This window comes from Adiantum capillus-veneris, chromosome 24 (genome assembly GCF_014529385.1).
Source record: "Adiantum capillus-veneris isolate H3 chromosome 24, ASM1452938v2, whole genome shotgun sequence".
Classification (NCBI taxonomy): Eukaryota; Viridiplantae; Streptophyta; class Polypodiopsida; order Polypodiales; family Pteridaceae; genus Adiantum; species Adiantum capillus-veneris.
In genome coordinates this window covers 134,499,170-134,508,770 of record NC_140954.1, presented here as the reverse complement: position 1 = coordinate 134,508,770, position 9,601 = coordinate 134,499,170, and positions in this window count along the sequence as shown.

Genomic DNA, 9,601 nt, shown 5'->3' with positions numbered 1-9,601 from the left:
CTTGGGTGAATACCTTCAAAGCGTTATGTGGTGTAGTCCATAACCCATTGACATTGCACAAGTAGAGGCTACATAGAAGCCAGAGTTGATCCATACCGTAAGGAAACGACAAAATTGAGAGTTAGCTCAACAGTAAACGGAAGCGGAAGTGAAATCACAGTCCACAGAACAACAGGACCCCACAGACTTACACCTTGCACCTCAACATTTCAAATCCTACACCATATAGGAACGTAAGGTTGTGTATACACAGGCTCAAAGAAAACCTATCGATGGAAGCAATGGAGTCTATGATGGTCCAGCGACGATCGTTAAGGAAATAGAGTTAGCAGACCCAAGAGAAGAGTCCAAACCTGTTTTCATTGCCTAAGATCTGACAGAGATTGATGAGTGTGTACTTAAAGAACTTCAAGGAATTCAGGGATATATTTGCTTGGACATATATTGATATGAAAGGTGTTCCACCTTCCGTGGTGCAACATACAATCCCCATGAATAGCATGGCTAAACCAGTTAAGCAACAACGACCCTACCCAATGAATCCTAAATATGCAAAAATCGTTCAAGAAGAGATTGAAAAGCTTGTGAAATGTGGATTCATATACCCTATTGAGCTCTCAGAATGGGTGTCTCCAATAGTGATTGTGCCAAAAAAGAATGGGAAACTTAGAGTGAGCGTGGATCTCAAGAAGGTCAATGCCGCCACTAGGAGGGACGATTACCCCTTGCCATATTCAGAACATGTGCTTAAAAGAGTTGCAGGGAAGGAAGCTTATAAGTTTTTTAGATGGGTACTCTGGCTACAATCAAATCACAATTGTGCTTCAGGACCAAGCTAAAACAGCCTTTATAACCAAATTTGGAGTGTTTGCATTTCATGTTATGGCTTTTGGCTTAACCAATGCCCCTCCTACTTTTCAAAGATTAATAAACACTGCTTTTAGAGAATATTTGAGGGAGTTTTGTAAAGCTTTCTTAGATGACCTTTGTGTTTATTCCTCTTGGAAAGAACATCTATCATGCTTACAAAAAGTGTTTGAGAAGTGCAGATTGTATCGCATCTCCTTAAACCCTTTCAAATGCCAATTTTGGGTTAAACATGGAGTCATTTTAGCGCATATAGTGTCCAAAAATGGGATTTCCACAGATGAGAGCAAAATTAAAGCCATTGCTGAATTGCCACCACCTACAAACTATAAAGGAGTTCAAAGGTTCATGGGCCATGTTGGTTATTACCGACGGTTTATTTTAAACTTTGCCGAGATAGCTCTTCCTTTGTACAAGCTTCTTATTGAGTTCCAATGGACCGCAGAGTGTGACCATGCTTATGAGTCATTGAAAAAGACCTTAACTAGCGCTCCTATTCTAGGTGTGCCCGATTGGAATGTAATTTTCCATGTGCATATTGATGCATTGAACTTTGTTATTGGGTGTGTTCTAGCTCAACCAGAAGAACATAAACTGGACTACCCCATTAGCTTTGCAAGTCGCCAATTGAATGATGCCGAGAGAAACTACACCACTACAGAGCGAGAAGGTTTAGGTATGATTTATGTAGTGAGAAAATTTTGCTACTACCTTCTGGCCAACAAGTTTGTGTTCTATGTTGATCATTAAGCCTTGTTGTATTTAGTAAATAAAACTTGTTCCACGGGAAGAATTACACGATGGTTGTTAATTCTCCATGAGTTTGATTTTACCGTTGTGGTGAGACCTTGTAAAAGACATGTCATGACGGGTCATTTGTCTTGCATACCCAATGGTGAAGCCCCTACTAGAGTCGATGATGAGTTGCATGATACTTCTCTAGTCCTAGTCGAAGCCATACCTGAATGGAGTGAGAAGATTGTGAACTTTCTAGTTAATGGTTTTCCACCCAAAGAGCTTCATAAGGACATAGCTCAAAAATTACTAAAAGAATGTGAACCTTACTCTCTCATTGTAGGAACTCTCTACAAGCTAGGGAAGGATGATATTCTTAGATGTTGTGCCCGTGAGGATGAGTATCTATACATACTGCAAGAATCCCACATGGGTATAGCCGGAGGACACCTCTTAGGGGAACTAATAGCTACAAAGGTGTTGCAATCAAGCTATTGGTGGCCTATCTTATTCAAGGATGCATCACTTTTTGCAAAAGGATGTGATGAATGCCAACATTACAAGATCACACAAGGAAAGGATAAGATACCCTTACATCCTATTAAAGTGACTCAAACCATTTGAAAAATGGGGTTTGGGCTTTGTAGGCCCGATTAGTCCAGCAGCTCGTAGCACTCAATCTCGATATATTTTTGTTGCCATTGATTATGTGACAAAGTGGGTGGAAGCGAGGGTGACACGTAAGGCCGATGTGAGGTCAACTGCCAAGTTTCTCTTTGAGAACATTATTACAAGATTTGGTTGTCCCTTTGAGATTGTGAGTGAAAATGGTACTCATTTTATAAATGGAGTAATATAAGAACTTACTACCAACTTTATGATAGCTCACCATAAGTCCAAACCTTATTATCCACAAGTAAATGGCCAAGCTAAGAGCACCAACAAGACCTTAATCTCTATCTTAACCAAAATGGTGGAAGCTCATGCACAGATTGGGATTTAAAGCTTGCATCAGCTCTATGGGCTTATCGTACTGCATTTAAAAGTTTCCATTAACTGCACATTGTTTAAGATGGTGTATGGCCAAGAAGCGGTTATGCCATGGGAGTTTGTCGTTCCTAGTCTTCGAGTAGCTTCTCAAGAAGATTGGGATTGTAACCCCTTAGTTGAGCGATTATATATCCTTGAAAGGCTAGATGAAGAGAGGCAATTAGCTATGCAAAATGCACTTGTGGAGAAAGATAGGAGGAAAAAATGGTTGACCGTCATCTAAAGAACAAAGATATCAATGTTGGTGATAAAGTCCTTATGTATGGAGTGCGTAACGAAAAGAAAAAGTTGAAATATGCGGGAAAAGAACCATATAGAGTATGTGAGATCACCCCACAATGAACCATTTGTGTGGAGACTCTTGATGGAGTTGAAACCATTGGATTCCTCAATGGGAGAAAATTTAAGAGATACTATGATCCTTTAAGCCAAGAGGAGCTACGTGCCATCCATACAAAAAAGGCAGTCAACGTACAAATAAAATTGAAGAAGCTACTGGCTCAAGCTGAGGCTAAGGAGAGACAACAACGCATAAGACAAAAACAAGAGGCTAACATTGGAGTTACACATGCATTCCACATTGAAACCAACAAGGATTGGTTGGACTCTGACACACCTCTACAATACCCTATTGAGCCAAACAGCACCTATGGAAAAGTTCTATATAATGCCTTATTGGACACGGGTGCTAAATATAATCTGCTATCATATGGGGTGTGGTGTCAGTTAGGGAAGCCACCTCTATCTGAGAGTATTATCCAAGTCAGGGGTGTCAACAAGAAAAAAATTGCGGTTTTTGGAATCTAGCACACTTCTGTCAGTTATGACAATGGGGTTGTAGCTCAAGACCTTTTGATCATGCCTATTAGAACTATAGAGGGTAATATAAACCTAGGACGCACGTGGATGATAGCCACCAAATGCACTATTGATTGGGGGACAGGGGGTGTCACAACACAGAAACCAACTCTTAGCCCTTCCACTCAAGCCATAGTCCCTGAGCTATTGTCTCTTAAGGAAATAAAACCCAAAACATTGCATGTCCAAGAGGTTGAACCATATGTCCCCATAGACCAACTCTCTAGAGCTTCAACTTATGTAGTTGAAATAAAGCTTGAGACACACAAGACCCATCCCAATATAACAAAGAAAACATACAAGTGGGTCCCTAAAGCTTCTTTAGCGACCATAGCCAGTGCTAAAAGACAGGAACGTGGTAAGAGACGTCCCATTCACCCCATGAAATATAAAGAAACGTTGCGTTGGATTCCTAAAAAACTATTGGAAGCCCAAGGCTACTATAAAGGAAATGATCAAATCTGGGTGCCAAAACGTAAATTGTGCTCTTACTTGTCACCTGGCCCATGTGAGCTCAATCTTGTGCCTCCAAAACAAATTGAAGATCGCGGAAAGGAAAAGATCATGGAATGCTACACACCTGCTCCAAAGCTAGTTTGGGTATCAAAGAAAGAACGATTTGTTCCACCTAGCTCAGAAACAGGGAAATCAAATGAATTTTCTTGCTCTTTATGTAGTTTCTATATGGAAATAGAAGCTTCGACACAACCTCCACCTACCATTGTACATATCCATACAAGAAAGAAAGAGTTTTCACCTCCCGTTGTAAGCTCACCACCTACAACAACGTTGCAAATAAAATCATGGGAGAGTACCTTACCACCCTGGCAACTAGATGAAACGCATAGGGCGGTCGAAAATTATTGGTCAAAGTCTTCATCCATAACAACTTGGAACAATTGGTTTCAAAGGTGATGACATCATTCCAAAAGGTATGATCTACCCAAGGAAGGGGGGAGTGTTTGTTGACATCCATCATTCACTTGCTTCCCTCTCAACCTTCCTCCCTGACCTCTTAATCTCCAATCTTAGAGAATGTATATATAAAGCCTTATACTCACAAAAACAAGATAAAAAAGTAAAAGAGCAAGAGCCATAACACAAAATCATAAAAACACATTATGCACAAGAACACGACCCTTGTAATATTTGCACTCTAACCATCATCTATTTGTGTGTACAGATATGGCTAGTATGCTAGAGTCATCCACTCCTGCCTTGGGTGAGAGGTACCCTCGTTACGTTTCACAAATGTTTCAAATGGTATTTCCGGTGCTTGCCTGTGAATGGGATTTGGTTGGTACACTAGCATGTGAGAGGAATTTCGAGGAGTTATAATGGCTAATATGTCTCTTGACCGCAACTGATTCATACTTAGTAGAGAGTGTATCTCCCATTGCACAAGCCTATCCTTTTGACCAAGATGACTATAGGTGTCTAGTGACCTTCTTAGTAAACATTGGTGTCTCTGATGATGAAGAAGATTTACATGATTATACGGATAGCACATATGGTCTCATGGATGATGACTTTGTTTTTCTCGACGACGAGGATAGGGGTTTAGCGTTAGGGTTTCCCCCCAATCTCTAAAATATCCTATTCCCTTGACTCTCTAGGGGGAGTGCAAATAATTAGGTTAGGGTTCCTTATGTTTTTTAATTGTGTTCAATAAGTGTTTGTACCTTTTCCCATTGATGTGCCTCCTAGAGATATTCTTTGTGTTTATGAGTGTGTACAAGAACGTGTTGCTATTGTTAGGATTTTGACCTTCATGGAATCTTTCTCTCATTCACACTTCAAATCACGGCGCGACCATCAACACAAACAGGTGTTTCTTGTCCATTAGCATTGCCCCTTATATTTTGTTCATCCATGTTTGTATGCTTTAATTGTAATTGGTAGCATAATATTCAACGCATTTGCTTGGTATCAAACATTAAATTCAATGTAATCTTTTGTCATAAGCACATGTCTAGGTTTAAAAATCAAGCAGTCCGACTAAGCTAGTTTGACCAAGTTAGGTGTTAGAGATCTTCTTTTAATACCATGGGGAATGCCTTCCTAATAATCAATGGTTACTTAGGTTTTTAATCCGATTTAGGCAGCATTGTGTGAAATGTATTAGGGATTTCTAGTGGGCTTAGTCCCTACTGACCTTTAGCTTAAGTATTATAAAGGGAGTTTACTAATGTGATGAGCCTGGGAGGGGTAACAGTGTTATATGACCCCTCAAAGTTACAAAATTAAAATGCTGAAAATGTACAAACAAAAAAATCAAAATGCCACAATGTAAAATCTTAAGCTGGAAGAGAAATCTCAGCTTGAATTGGTACTTCACTCACATGTATCGCCTATGGTACTAGATCCCTAGAGGTTCCCAGTGTGGGCGCTTTTCCTTGAAAAGCAAAAAAGCATATAAAATAAGCACACACATCAAAATTGAAACAATGTGAAAAGACTTTGTTTATGTTGCTCTATCATCACTCCCATTTCCAACTTCATGTTAGTAAGAAGTGGGTTTGCTCCTATAGAATCACCTTTGACATAGTGGAATCTTCCACTTGGTGCATCTAACTTTTCATCAAATCCTATTGTTGCCCTGCTACATTCAGGACATTAGAATCAATTTTCCTCTTCTTGGAGAATGTAAGTGCCTTACCCAACCTAGTTGGTGTCTAACTATCTTTATCTGGTTTTAACAATATAATGTCCCACTCTTTCAATGGATCCACCAGTTTTGATGTACTAACACACCTCAAGGCTTCTTCTTCAACCACCTGTAGTAAGCATCTGTAGGCATCTAATTTTTCTTTATCTCCTCCAAGACCTGCTGGCACTTCTAGCATCTGACTTGACACTTTTGTAGACTTCTCTATAGGTGGTTTATTTGAAGTGTGGTGCTTTTCCTAATCTTCATCCTCACTTTGCCAAGATGTCACTTTGTGAGCACACTAGAAGAGAGATTCCAAGTAAGCACTTAACATGTTGTTTACCTAAGCCTTTCTCTTATCTATCAAATTCACCTCTGCAAAAGTCTGATCAAATAGCCAGATGGCCCAGCTAACAGAACCTCCTTGCTTAGCAGATTATGAAGGTGCAAAGTTATCCTTCCTCATAACCAAAAATCATAATCTTTCTAGGTACCACTTCAACTCCTCTCTTCTACCATAACTCACATTCTTAAGCATATAATAATGTTTTCCACCTTCACTGGCCCCAAATTTGTTTTTCAATATGAACTCAGAGCACTTTGGGATAATTGTCACTGTAGTCAAAGGCAGGTTGAAAACTTCCAAAACTATTTCTAGACTAAGTGAAACATGGTCTAACAGCACTTCATTAGAATTTCCAATTGGTACTTTGCATAATAATTATTTCTCTATTCATCCCAATGTAGCAAAACAAAAGATAACAAACTTGTTTTCTTGAGCCAATGAGTTTTTGCCTCAGCCTTGCAGCCAATTTCTACCTTGAAAATCCACAAAAGGAGACATGAGGGATTGTTGTATCTTAACCCTTGTAGAAGGTGGTGGTGACTCGTCTTCGTTAGTAGAGGCACCCTCCAGCTCATACTCTCGGCTGCTTTTATCCACCGTGACTACCCCACGTATGCACGTTCAAAGTTTCTACATAGCATCTTCATCAACATATAATTGCATGGCACAAGACTGCTTTGACTTACCATGCTCTACTCCCTTTGCATAGCTACAATATACTTGAAGTGCCTAGATAAAAACATTAGCGCGTGTACGTAGCGAGGTGACCCTTCCTTGATTTGCACAAGGCCACAGGTTTGAGCTTGAGGGAGACAAAAAGTGATGAATCTATGCAAGGGTATATGTTTGAAGGCGAGGAAGTTGAATTTGACTTGGAAGAGGGGCTAGTTGATCCACATGGCCTACTTTATATGGAAGAACTTGGAGATCTAGTGAATGAAGATGTTGCAAATATGGAGGCAACCGGGAAGCTCAAGATGGTAGGGAAGCCTATATTGGAAGAGTTTCCAAGGTAGAAATTGTGTTCAATTGTGCATGAGGAGAAACCTAGGTTATGGTTTTAGCTAAGCTCTTTAAAGAGGTATGCATTTCATGGTTGAGGGTTATGCTTGTAAACGCAACTGTGAAATGGGTCATCCATCCGTTACAGGGGTCTTTTGAGGAGATATCTACTTTACGTAGTTGGGAGGGAGGGTCACATATATGTAATGAGCATGATGATGTTCTATTTGAAACGAGTTGGACAGAAGTGAGTGCTTGGAGTGGTGAATGATGGATTCATTTTATATACATTACTGGTTATATGCTTGGGTACAACACTACATGAAGTTTCTGCAAACAAATGGATGCACTCAAAGCCATGTGTTTGATCCAAGTGGTAGTCATTTTGTGATGATGGGGGTCGGGCATCCCACTTGAAAAGAAATGGCAAGAAACACGATTAAGACTCTGTACATATGATACTAATTTTTTATGTTTGCTAGTGTCCTCTAGTTTTGCAGTTCCAAGTTGAGTAAACACCTTTTGTGGTTGAACATAAATGTTCAACTAGGGGGTTGGGCAATGATGGTACATCTAGAAAGGGTCAATGCTCAGAGGAGCATGAAGCAGGGCCATGGGTATCCATAGGTGCATGCCAAGGAAATAAAGAAGGTATGAATTTGGGTTGTTTTGTCCAAAGAGCTCTGTTATGGAGCCTCTCAAAGGTGAGTGATTGTAGATTTCAAAGTGAAAAAAATGGTGTGTAGATGGTGGTGTTAAAAGTGCTCTACAGGCTTGTCTAAACGGCCTAAGCTGTATAGCTCAAGATATGGATGTTTTAAGGAAAGGGTGTTTTGCAAATTCTCTCCAAATTGGACGGGTACAATGGGATGGTCAAAGCATAAAAGAGCTAATAGGGTTGGAGTGCTCAATTTATGGAGAATCTTGATCTTTTCGGATGGGAAATCGCATATCAAATGGCTAAGATATAAGCAATTGAAGTTTTACCAGGGGCTAGTACTGCACCATTTTGACCACCTTGGTAAGCATTCCATCAGAGTTTTTTTCAAGATTTCCAAGGTTTTCAGGGGTAGTGTGAAGCATTTGAAGCTAGTCAAAAGTGACGGCTCATCAAACAAAGTTGTAGGCATCAAGGTATTGAAGACTAAAGTTGGCAATGGAGAGGAGGTTACTAATGATTTTTCCAAGTTTTGGGGCTCATCATTCATGACTATTAGGTTGCCAAAATGAGGCGAGATCCTTGTGGTTCAAAGCAGAAAGTATAAAGTTTCACTTGGGCTTTGTATGTTGGACATCTGACACCAAGGTAGAGACCTACTATGGTTCAAGTTTGTACCCAAAACAGGGGACATACTAGTTTGTTTTTGAAAATTTGGGGGTTTCAATGGCGCATAGAGGTGCATTTCTTGAGGATACACCACATGGAAAAAACTTATCCCACATGCTCTATGCAAATTGGCCAGGTGAGGGTATATATACTAAAAGAAGTCTTTATGTGTGTTATCCAAGAGAGGAGAGAGGGGAGCTATGTCCCCCTCAATGCCCATGGGACACTATGGAGTGGCTCTCTCATGTGCATGCGGTGTGGTGATGCTCGAGGTTAAAGTCTCTGGCCTTCATGAGTAGCACCCACTAGCAACAATGGACGGTGCACCAGGTTGGGACGGTTCACATGCGAGGGACCATCGGCCCTCCCCCTTTTGATTGGTCATAAAGAAGAGACCACCCCCCCCCCCCCCCCCCCCCCCCCCCCCCCCCAATGGGGCTCTAAAGAGCGGGGTCACATGCAGTCCCACACACACAGAACAAGAAGACAAAGAAGAAGGAAAGCCGACATGAGGCAACACCGCCCTATAAGGGGGAAAACTCCCATGCATGCAAGCTTGCTAAAGTGATCTTGGTGCTCTGTGAGGAAAAACTTTTCGGAATTGTAAAAAATGCCCCTTTAAGGGGCACCCTTTTGCACTATGTGAGGGTTCTGCTAGAGGAGAAGCCTATCAAGTGAAAAGAGGTGCATGTATGATGTTTTTTTGAAGTATCAAGATCCATAGCCTTTCCCTTATCTTCCTTTTCTGGTTTTTGGTGTGTTGGTT